The sequence below is a fragment of the Eucyclogobius newberryi genome, unplaced genomic scaffold (assembly GCF_026437365.1).
Source record: "Eucyclogobius newberryi isolate DKJ021-1_F unplaced genomic scaffold, fEucNew1.0.hap1 SCAF_6, whole genome shotgun sequence".
In the NCBI taxonomy this organism is placed as follows: domain Eukaryota; kingdom Metazoa; phylum Chordata; class Actinopteri; order Gobiiformes; family Gobiidae; genus Eucyclogobius; species Eucyclogobius newberryi.
In genome coordinates, this window is record NW_027316278.1 from 39,852,999 (window position 1) to 39,864,436 (window position 11,438).

Sequence of the window (11,438 nt, forward strand, 5' to 3'; positions counted from 1 at the left end):
AAAAGAGAAGAAAAACATGGCTAATAATATTTATATTTTATAATTAAGTTTAAGGTATTTAATGGTTCTAATGCTTTGTTAATTATTTAGTTTTCACATAGTGTCAATATATGTTTTTAATTCAACTAAAAAAATGTTGAATCTAGGGGGTTGGATTTTTCTTTATAGATTTGGAATTTTGCCATCATGCTAATAGAATTAGCTATGTGGTTAATATCATTATTGTTTGTTATTTAAGTACGTATAATAGTATATTTGGTAGACAGGATATTATTTAGTCTTTTCTTTTTCTTTATATTGTTACAAAAGTTACAAAACAGAGGGAGAGTTTCAATCTCTCTGCACAAACGGTGCGGTTGTTATTTATATTGGTGAACTTGGAACTGATGTTATTATTGGGATGTTGTTGTTGGGTTGAGATGGATTTCTAAAACTTTATTTGTAATGCAAACTAGGAATGGAAACGTCTAAACTTTTTTCCAATTTATATGTTCAATGAGCAGATTTTATTTGTTTTTAATTGTTTTTTTATTTTTAATTGTATAGGTTGACTTTATATGGGTTGTTTTATCATTGTTCATTGTTTTATGTTGCACCGAATGTTTGTGAATTCTGTTCATTGACAATGGCAATAAACCTTTTCTGATTCTGATTTTGATTCTAATTCAATTTGAGAATTCCAGAATGACTTTTCTCTTCGTAGGATTATACAACAGCATGTTATAGATTTTCTTATTCGTTTATTGGTGCATTTTCTGTCGGTTAAATTCACAGATGCTAGGAATTATATTTTTATTTTTTTATATTTTGGATGAGCTTTATTGAAATGTGAAATCCGTAAGGGATTGCTTTAGTTATATTTTTTTATTATTTATATTTTACTGGAAACTATTCATTTAAATATCTATCATAACTAAACAATTCACCTTATTAATGAATATCAGAAACAAATACAATACCATGATTACACCAGTGCTCTTTTTAAGGTAAATACTCGGATATTTAATTACAGTATTTTTAATGGGGACATTGCAACAGTCGGTCTGTCATGGTTGTAACACACTCACAAAATTGTGACTTATCTTTAAGAAACACAACAGTGTCGTTAGCTAATTGAGTAACTGACAAAACTGTCCATGAGATCATCATCAGTCTGAGTTCATCTACAGCTGCCTCCATGTGTGAGCCTCCAGATTTCTAAAGTCTGTGCTGAACAGTTTGTTAGCACCATTCACTCACATAGTTAACATGTCGCTTCAATCTGGAACATTCCCAATGTCTTTGAAAACTGCGGTCATAAAGCCTCTCCTAAAGAAGAGCAGGGGTCAGGGGGAGTGGTCATAAAGTCTCTCCTAAAGAAGAGCAGTCTTGATGCTGCAGTCCTGAATCATGACCGGCCCATCTCTAATCTGACATTTTGGGGCAAAGTCCGTGAAAAGATTGTTTACAACAGTCACAGATTTCCTCTTAATAAACAACTCATTTGATGTTTTTCAGTCAGGTTTTAGACCTCATCACAGCACTGAGACTGCTGTTGTCAAGGTGACAAATGACATCCTCCTGAACACTGACACGGGCAAAGCCTCAGTCTTAATTCTGTTGGATCTGATGCTGCTTTTGACACTGTTCATCATGGGATCCTCTTACAGAGACTAGAGGACTGGGTGGGCATCACTGGCCCCGCCTTAAACTGGTTAAGGTCCTATCTGGAAGACAGGAAGTACTTTGTTGAAATTGGTAGCTGTGTCTCAGACCACATGACCCTGACCTGTGGAGTTCCCCAAGGATCAGTCCTGGGACCCCTTCTGTTCAATCTCTAAATGCTGCTGTTTGGTCAGCTGATACGCAGTGAAAATGTGTCCTATCACAATGATGCAGACGAGTCAGATCTATGTTTCACTGTCGCAGGTGAATATGGACCAGCGGATTCACTCTGTCACTGCATCCAACAGATCAGTTTGTGGATGCAAAACAACTTTCTCCAGCTGAACTCAGACAAGACTGAAATCATCGTCTTTGTTCCACAGAAATAAAGAGAAAGTGTTAGCGGTCACCTCCAGAGTCTCGCTCTAAAACCTACAAACCAAGTTAGAAATCTGGAGGTAATAATGGACTCAGACTTGACCTTTAACAGCCACGTCAAATCAATAACATCAGCAGCCTTTACCATCCAAAAAACATGGCCAAAATCAAAATATAGTGTCTAAACCAGATTTGGAGAGACTTATCCATGTGTTTGTCACCAGTAGATTAGACTGTAACGGCCGCTCACTGGTCTCTCTATGTTAAACCTTTGACATCAGGATTATTGGTTGAGCAACAGTGAAAAATAAAAAATGCACTTATGGGACACCCTCGCCACACACCACGTGTAATACTGAATATCTGTGAGATGTTCAGGTATAATAAAACTGTTAGTATCCGCTCTGCTGTGTCCCCATGTGGCTTCCTTGGCTTTGCAAATTTTTATCGCCGTTTTATTCGCAATTACGGCACTTTGGCAGCCCCCCTCACAGCTCTGACCTCACCGGCTGTCAAGTTCAACTGGTCCTCCTCCGCCGAAGAGGCGTTCTGCTCCCTTAAGCAACGGTTCACCTCAGCTCTCATTCTAATCCAACCTGATCCCGATCGGCAGTTCATTGTGGAGGTTGATGCCTCTGACATTGGAATTGGAGCAGAACTCTCCCAGCGCTCCGCCAAGGATAACAAGATCCATCCCTGTGCTTTTTTTTTTTTCTCACCGCCTCACCCCCACTGAACATAACTATGATGTTGGCAATAGGGAACTGTTAGGGGTCAAGATGGCCTTGGAAGAGTGGAGACACTGGCTGGAGGGCTCTTCTGTTTGGAATACATTTGCACCGCCAAAAGACTCAACCCCCGTCAAGCCTGCTGGGCTCTATTCTTCTCTAGATTCAATTTCGCCTTATCTTTCCGCCCTGGCCACAACAACTTGAAGCCTGATGCACTGTCCCGAATGTTTAGGCCTCATGGAAGAACCCAAGAGTCTGGCACCATCCTTCCCCCAAGTTGTGTTGTAGGGGCAGCACCAGTGGCGGCTGGTGGTACAAATTATAGGGGGGGCTATTGGACATAACTTTTTTTTTTTTTTTTTAAATGTCAAAAATTGAATCTTTAACCTTAACTGTATGGATTCATATTTTTAAATACACATTTACAACTGAATTTAATTAAGTAAACGCACTTTATTTCCACTTTTGTTAGTGATAATACAATGACTTAGAGGCAGATTCCATTTGAGAAAATACATTTGACATAAAATTACATTTGACACTTTATAAAATATCAGATTGAAAAGAGCAAATCAAAAATCTCAGTGATACTGTCACTTATAATGCATAATAGACATTACTACATTAAAAGGAAATAAAAACACAAACGATTGTTGGTGTTTCAGGGGCATTAGTGACTCTGAACTACATGTGTAACATTTACATTTTTATATTTAATCCCATTATTGCTGAATGAAAAGTTGTCATTATGGCTTTCTTTCATGGGTTTTCTAATAAGAAAAGCATATTTTTATCAATAGAAGTTAAGCGATACTTAAAGGCGCAATGGACGATTTTTCGGCGATTTGAGAACGCAGGCGGAAGTGCTCATGCCACTCCCCCGTGCACATGCCACTCCCCAGTGCAGACTGATGCAACACACACGTGCGTTTGTTTATTAGCGCAACGGATCACATCGCATCTCTCGTCTCCCGTAGATTTCTGTCCACTTCTGCGTCAGCTCGAACTGTCTCTCTCCGTCTTTTTGCCCCGTACACTGAGGGAACTATATTATGATAGATCCATGTGCTTAGGCATGCGGAAACGTGGGGACGAACCGCACTCGGCTGCAGGTGAGCGATAGGTGCGTTTTATGATTGATACGTGGCAGAACAAATGATTTATCCACGCCACGAGGAAATATGATAAAAATAATGAAAAAATCGTCCATTCCACCTTTAATGCTTAGCGTTAGTCTTTTGCAAGTAATAAACTAAAAATAACTGCGTGTTTTTTGTTGTCATGGTAATGGAGCACGGAGTTTGACACATCACATGTCTCAGATTGATACAAAATCAGCCGCTTTCATTTCAATACAAATAAAGCCAACAAACAGTTGAGCAGCTCATTTTCGTCGTTTTGGACGTACCTTTTGTCACAGACTCTGTAGATGCAGTTTTAAGATGGAAACACGGCGTGTGTGGCACTTCCGCGTAGGCGCGCGCACATGTCAGTGTCTCTAACGTAATAAGCGTAGCTTCATGGCGTAACTTCTACGTTCAAAAGGGCGCTCGAGATTGCACCTATCAGTTGCTATTTTCCTATGGAGAAAACCATAGTGACGTAGTCACTTTTGATTGTGATTTGATTGTGATTTGATTGGCTAAAAATCCCCATTGCTTTTCTATGGGGCTCTGGGGCGCTTTTCAAACAGCCCCACGGGTACGTAGAAAAGTCATACACACACACACAAGATATTTCTGAATAAATTATTGTTTTTAGACACAAAAAAAAATTGACGTAGTTGGCAGATTGACGGGGGGGGGCGCCCCAGCACCCTTAATGGACCAGCCACTGCTGGGCAGCACAGTTCAACATTGAGTCCATTGTTCTTGCAGCCCAGTCTAATGAAGCAGGGCCCACTAAATGTCCTAGTAATCGGCTTTATGTTCCCAGTACTGTTCGCCCACAGGTTTTGCAGTGGGGCCAGGAGACGGCAATGTTAATGGTCTAAGCTCCATGGGCTACCTACTGAGGTGGTTTCAGACAGGGGGCCACGATTTACCTCCAGTTTTTGGAGTGCATTTTATAAATTGATTGGTGCTTCTGTTTGCCTAACTTCTGGATTCCATTCACAGTCCAATGGTCAGACTGAGAGGGCCAACCAATAACTGTAGACGGTGCTGCGTTGCGTGGCCTCCCAGAACCCTTCTTCGTGGAGCCAGCAGTTGCCGTGGGCTGAGTATGCCATAAACTCTCACATATCTTCTGCCACTGGTCACTCACCCTTTGAATGTTCCCTGGGCTATCAGCTGCCTCTTTTTCTGGATCAGGAGAGTGATGTGGGGGTTCCCTCTGCTGAGGCATTCATCCGTCTCTGCCGCCGGACATGGAGGTGTACACGCTCAGCTCTTCTCCGCTCCTCCGCCAAGATGAAGTTCCAGTCTCTGCCCCGCTCCTGCCTTGTTTCCCTGCCTGTCTACCTGAGCTAAGTTTGTGCTTTTCAGTTTTGACTTTTTGGAATTTTGGACTGTCTGTCTGTCTGTCTCTGTCTGTCTCTGTCTGTCTCTGTCTGTCTCTCTGTCTGTCTCTCTGTCTGTCTCTCTGTCTCTCTCTGTCTGTCTCTCTGTCTCTCTCTGTCTGTCTCTCTGTCTCTCTCTGTCTCTCTCTGTCTCTCTCTCTGTCTCTCTGGCAGCCCTATTGTGACAAAGGTAACCACCACCTGAGTCGGTGTCCAGACATCACCCAGCTTAGTAAAAAACAGCTGACTGACTGGATAAAGACCAACAAGAGGTGCTGGTGCTGTGCCCGCGCACTGTGCACCCTAAGGAAACTTTGCAAACTGTGTCAGGGTCGCAACCTGCATCAGGGTCGCAACCTGCAGGTCCGTCATCGACAGCAACTGCCCCAGCTACTGTCCCTGCACGTGAAGGGGAGTGACCTACCGAAGTCCTGTAACTCGACCCTGCGACAGAGAGCGGCCGCATCCTGTTGAAGGTTGTTCCAGTCATTCTCCACTATGATGGTAAGACCTTGAGAACTCATGCAGTAATGGATGATGGGTCAGAAAGGACCATGCTTCTGCCCAATGCTGCCAGAAAGCTCAACCTCAAAGGCATCCCAGAGACACTTCCCTTGAGCACCAATACGACAAGATGCGCAGACCCTTACACGGCTCTTGTGTTTCATTCGACATCTCCCATGCTGGTAAACCTAAGCTGAAGTAGGTAAACAACGCCTTCACTGCCACCCGTATCAACCTAGCAAAGCATAGCTACCCAGTAGAGCAGTGATCCCCAAACTTTTTGACTCGAGGGCCACATTGGGTTCTAAAATTTGGCCGCCAGGAAAATATGGTGTGTTTGTGTGAACTAATGAATTACTATAAATGACACGCAAGATTTGACCTTGAATGCATTAAATAATGATTAATTATCTACTGTCTTCTACTGTCCACAAGAGTCTTCTACTGTCCACAAGAGTCTTCTACTGTCCACAAGAGTCTTCTACAGTCCACAAGAGTCTTCTACTGTCCACAAGAGTCTTCTACTGTCCACAAGAGTCTTCTACAGTCCACAAGAGTCTTCTGCTGTCCACAAGAGTCTTCTGCTGTCCACAAGAGTCTTCTGCTGTCCACAAGAGTCTTCTACTGTCCACAAGAGTCTTCTACTGTCCACAAGAGTCTTCTGCTGTCCACAAGAGTCTTCTTCAGTGTCAAACACTTGCACTTCCTGCTTGATTGGCCCCGGTGGCCGTTTGTGGTGAATTTTATTTTCTGCGCGCCAGATTTTCTTGTGCGCACTACTCGCTAAGTGCGTGCATGTGCGAGCATGTGCGTGCATGTGCGAGCAGCGCGCCGCGTGCGAGCGAGCAGCGCGCCGCGTGCGAGCAGCGCGCCGCGTGCGAGCAGCGCGCCATGTGCGAGCAGCGAGCAGCGCGCTATGTGCGAGCAGCGCAGCGCGCGCTATGTGCGAGCAGCGCGCAGCTTAGAGGGAACAATGCCATCACGTGGGGAAATGTGGGCATTACAGGTGAAAGGTAAAATGAACGGCCACAGTATCGTGAGTTTGAATCCCGACATTTGCTGCATGTCCTCCTTTCTCTCTCATCATTCCCCTTCCTTTCTTTCTCATTCCTTCGACTGTCTAATAAAGCCTACGGCAAAAAAAAAACAACATTAAACAAAAAATATTTTTTTTTAATTGTTAATATAACTTGGACAAGCTTGGCGGGCCCGATTCAAAGGCCCAACGGGCCGGATGTGGCCCGCGGGCCGTAGTTTGGGGAGCACTGCAGTAGAGTCTCTCAAGCGGATGTATAAAAACCTCAGAGACCTGCCACTCCAGTCCCTCAAGAAGGCAAAACCCCCACTTCTCATTGGCAGTGACCATCCACAACTCTTTACACAGGAGCTGTACGTCTTGGTACCTCAGGGGGCCCCACTGCAATGCACACCAGGTTAGGGTGGATATTACAGGGCCCATCCAGCCTCACATGCCCATCTCCCATGCCACAACAGTGTCTCTTCACCACTACCCTGGCCCCTCAGGTGAGTGAACTACTATAGCACGTAAAGCTGTGGCAGGCAGACGTCATTCCAGTGGAAGAAGGCAAGGTAGTCACACGCTCAAGAATTAGAATCAGAATCAGAAATCAGAAGATAGCATAGTTATCTATCGACCTGCTTGGGTTAAAGACAGTCCGCGAGGACGCTATGTCACCCCTCTCCTCCGTCGCAACGACATACCCCTGATGCTGTTTTGCCCGGTTTAAGAGGTATAGGAAGAAGGCTCCAGAAAGATCCAGAGCAAGATAAAATCTACTGAGATTCATAATTTAATCCAGGTTGGTTCTGTGGTGAAGTGTTTAACTCTTCCTTAAAGGTTCAGGGTCAAACCCTAAACGAACACCTCCGGCCAGGACCAACCTTGGGGCATCCCTCTCTGGAGCTCGTCTCTCCAGCCTCCTTGAAACTGAGCTCACCCTGGACCCCAGGAGAACGATGATGTGGTCTGACTCCACTCCATGTACTCACCTGGCTAACGTCCGAGTCATGAGCTTCAAAGTCTTCGCTAGCACCCGCATAGCCGAGATCCAGGAGCTGTTCCACCGTCACACCTGGGGACGTGTTGACTCGGCTCAGAACCCTGCTGATGACATAACCCGGAGCACTTCTGGAGCTGAAAAGGCCCGACAGATGGAGTCTGTCCTTTTCCTACTCCTGAACTCAGACCAGAAGCCTCACATCTGAGCGGTACTCTGGATGCGTCTCCAGACCACTCGGAACTTGGTAAAGAGGATTTCTGCAGAGTTTCTACCAGAGCGGACCCCGAGCTTCAGCGGAGCTGTACGCTTATAGCTTATGCATACATCAACGGTCAGAGGGTTATGCCTTCATTGACTTGTCCTGTAGGTTTGCCCAGTTCAAATATTCAGGGTTTTGCTGCCACTATTTCTTGTTGGTAAAATCTTCAAGTATTTATGTTTTGAATTTAAGAGTTCAGTTTATTTTTTATCTGTGAATGCAAGGGCTCTTAGAGTCTTGACAAAACAAAAACATTTTTATTTTATTTTGTACAGTAAAAAAAAGTGCACTTGGGACAAAGGAAGACATTTATTTTTGGACTCAATGGAGACAAAGCATACTTCAGTCATGGCACATCTAGATCAGCAGGGGGCGTTATTCTATTAAAAAAACCTTTGGAAGCCTGATTATTTATAATATGGCAGATATTCATGTTCATTGGTTTAATGTTATTGGAATGTATTGACAATGTCAAATTAATCCTGGTGTATAATAATATTAGTGACAATATAAAAATACTGGATGAATCAACTTTACATCTGGAGCATCTTAAAGTGGCTCAACTGAGAATATATGTATAAGTTTCCCTCAAAATACACCGCAACTCAACCCAATATGACATTTCATATTTTTTGCAATGATTTGAATTCAACCGATACTTGGAGACGCCTTAATCCCGAAATTGCTCAATTTTCATGGTTTAGCCCGAACAAAACTCAAAAGTCTAGAATTGACCACTGGTTAATCTCAAACAATCTATTATTTGCTACTGACTGTGTCATTTATTTACATATTAAATCTAAGAATAGATCATGACAAATACTGGAAATTTAACTCAAGTCTGCAAAAAAATTAAGACTATTGCAAATACATGAAATTAATTATTAACAATATTAATTGCAATGAGAAACTTAAAAAATCCTGTTTAAATGGGAATTCCCAAAATTCAAAGTCCGAGAATATTTTATTTATTTTATTAGAAAATGTAAAAAAGAACTTGACCAAAAAGAACATGACATTATTAACCAATTAAACTTTTACTGCAACAAACCTGTTCAAAGTGAAGAAGATAAAGAAATAATTCTAAATGTTCAATCTACTCTAGATCAAATCTATATTCATAAAGCCCATGGATCCAGGGCCAAATGGAGAGAAAAACTCTGCTTATTTTTGTGGCCTTGAAAAAGACGTAAAAAAAAACTAAAACATTGAATCTTTGTTAATTGATCAAATAGAAATTTCAGATGAAATATATTATTTGGAAATGTTTAAGTTTTTTTGTAAAAGACTGAAGCTTTTCTAAATGAGATGCTCAACACATCCGGAAAACAGATGAATATTATAAGGAGGCGTGTGAGATCATCTCCTCATAAACCCGGTTCAGATGGACTCACCGGAATCTTTTACCATTTGTTCTGGGAAGACATAAGACGATTACTTTATTGTTGTTTTTAATTGTTTTTTTGGTTGAGATTTTTGAAACTGCTCACTTCCAACGACAATGAACATGAGGTTAACAAAGATCCTAGAATCATTGAAAACAGAAGACCTATCACACTCAGATATTCTGGGTTTTTAAAAGGTCAATTTATAACAATGTAAGACAAGTTATGGATTTAATCAAATACAGAGACTTCATAAAAATAAGATGATGGGTTTATATAAAGACAGAATATATTATATATTGAAAAAATGTAAAACCTCTCTTGAGCTTAGGCCTTTTATTGAATCTTTAACATTGTGAGCTTTTCTCTTTCTGTGACATTACATGAAATCTGCCACATCCCCATCAAAAGTGAAATAAAACATTTGGGAATCCAGCTCTGTAAAGAACATTAAGTTAGTCACTCTATGAATATAGAAAGTAGCTTAAAGAAAGTAAAACAAAATTGAATATTTGGCTTCAGAGAGACTTGTCAATTCTACGTATTTATCCGACCAAAATGGAAAGTTTATCAAGGTGTATTTACCCACTTTAATCAAATGCCATCGCTGATAACTTCATCTATAAATCAAATATGATGAAAAATCATATGGTAAAACAAATGAGCAAAGATGGTCTAAAAGTAATAGATTTAGGCTTTAATGCAACACGACAACTCTTTATGGTGCCGTTTCCCTAACTTTATTTTCAATGAACTAAAAAATGGACTAAAACTTCTGCTAGTTTGTGATTTTGAGATCAGTAAACTTCCCGTGTCCTTATCAGAGTTCCATAAGCAAATTTCATAACAAAAAAATGTTGTGAAAATGAATATGTTCAGAACTTCTCTCCACATTCCAAAATGATTTGGAATAACATATATTCTACATTGTATCAAATTATTATTTTAAAAAGACTGGTTTGAAAGAAATATTTGATCTATTTACCTATTTTTCCAATACAAGGAATATTGATTATAGACAAAAAATGTACTTTTTTTATTTGAAAGTGTTTATGTGAACAGAAGTTCCCCGGTTTGCAAAATAAATGATTATATTCTTAATAAATTCAATAAACGAAAAGTAGAACTATGTACATGGCGTTTCCTGACGCTCCTAAAGTCAAACAAACGCAACACAAAATAATGAACAATATCGAGCCTTCCACAGAATGACTTCTGTCCTCTCTGAGGACGTTGAAAGATGATCATCTTGGTCCATTGTTTCTGGCTGGAAATACAAAATTGGATGGATTCCATATTTCCAATCTCATTAAATAGGATGACATAATCTTTGATATATTAATCAAATATGAAAAAGAGGAACTCTGTATAAACTTAATTTTCTGTCTTGCAAAATTCTTTATCCACAAATCCAAAATCCAAAAGTGTGTAATGGGCCTTAAGTCCAAAACATGTATTCCATGTGTCGAATCCCCTGGACTCTGGACTCGAGCTGAATATAAAGCCCCTGCTCTCTATGCACTTTTGTAATGAATATAATGTATTCATTTACATGAATTGTGTTTTCCTCACCCAGTGAATACAACAGTTGTATTATTGACATGCAGCATGTTTGTTATTTTGTAATTGCACGGTTTTGTGTGATGATATAATCGATCCCATGGTGATGTTCAATAAAAAAAAGCGTTTTACACAAATTCCTGTTGTTGTTGTTGTTTTAAGGCGGTTGGCATCCAAGTGTTGCATTACCGCCAAACTTTATTCCTCAGACTTTGTCGTATTCTTTAGACGTTCTTCTTCCATTACTTTGGTGTTTCCACCGGCTTTATTCCAGGGCTGACTCTTCTTCATCTTCCTCGCCTTCTTTGATGTTCGGTGCTTCCGCCACAGCTTTATTCTCTAAGCTTCATTCTTTAGGCTTCTTCTTCTTTGGTGTTTTATGGTGGTCCTTTAGACTTTATTCTTTTCATTCTTTAGACTTGGTGCTGAGTGCATGGATCTTAAATCATCGTTAAA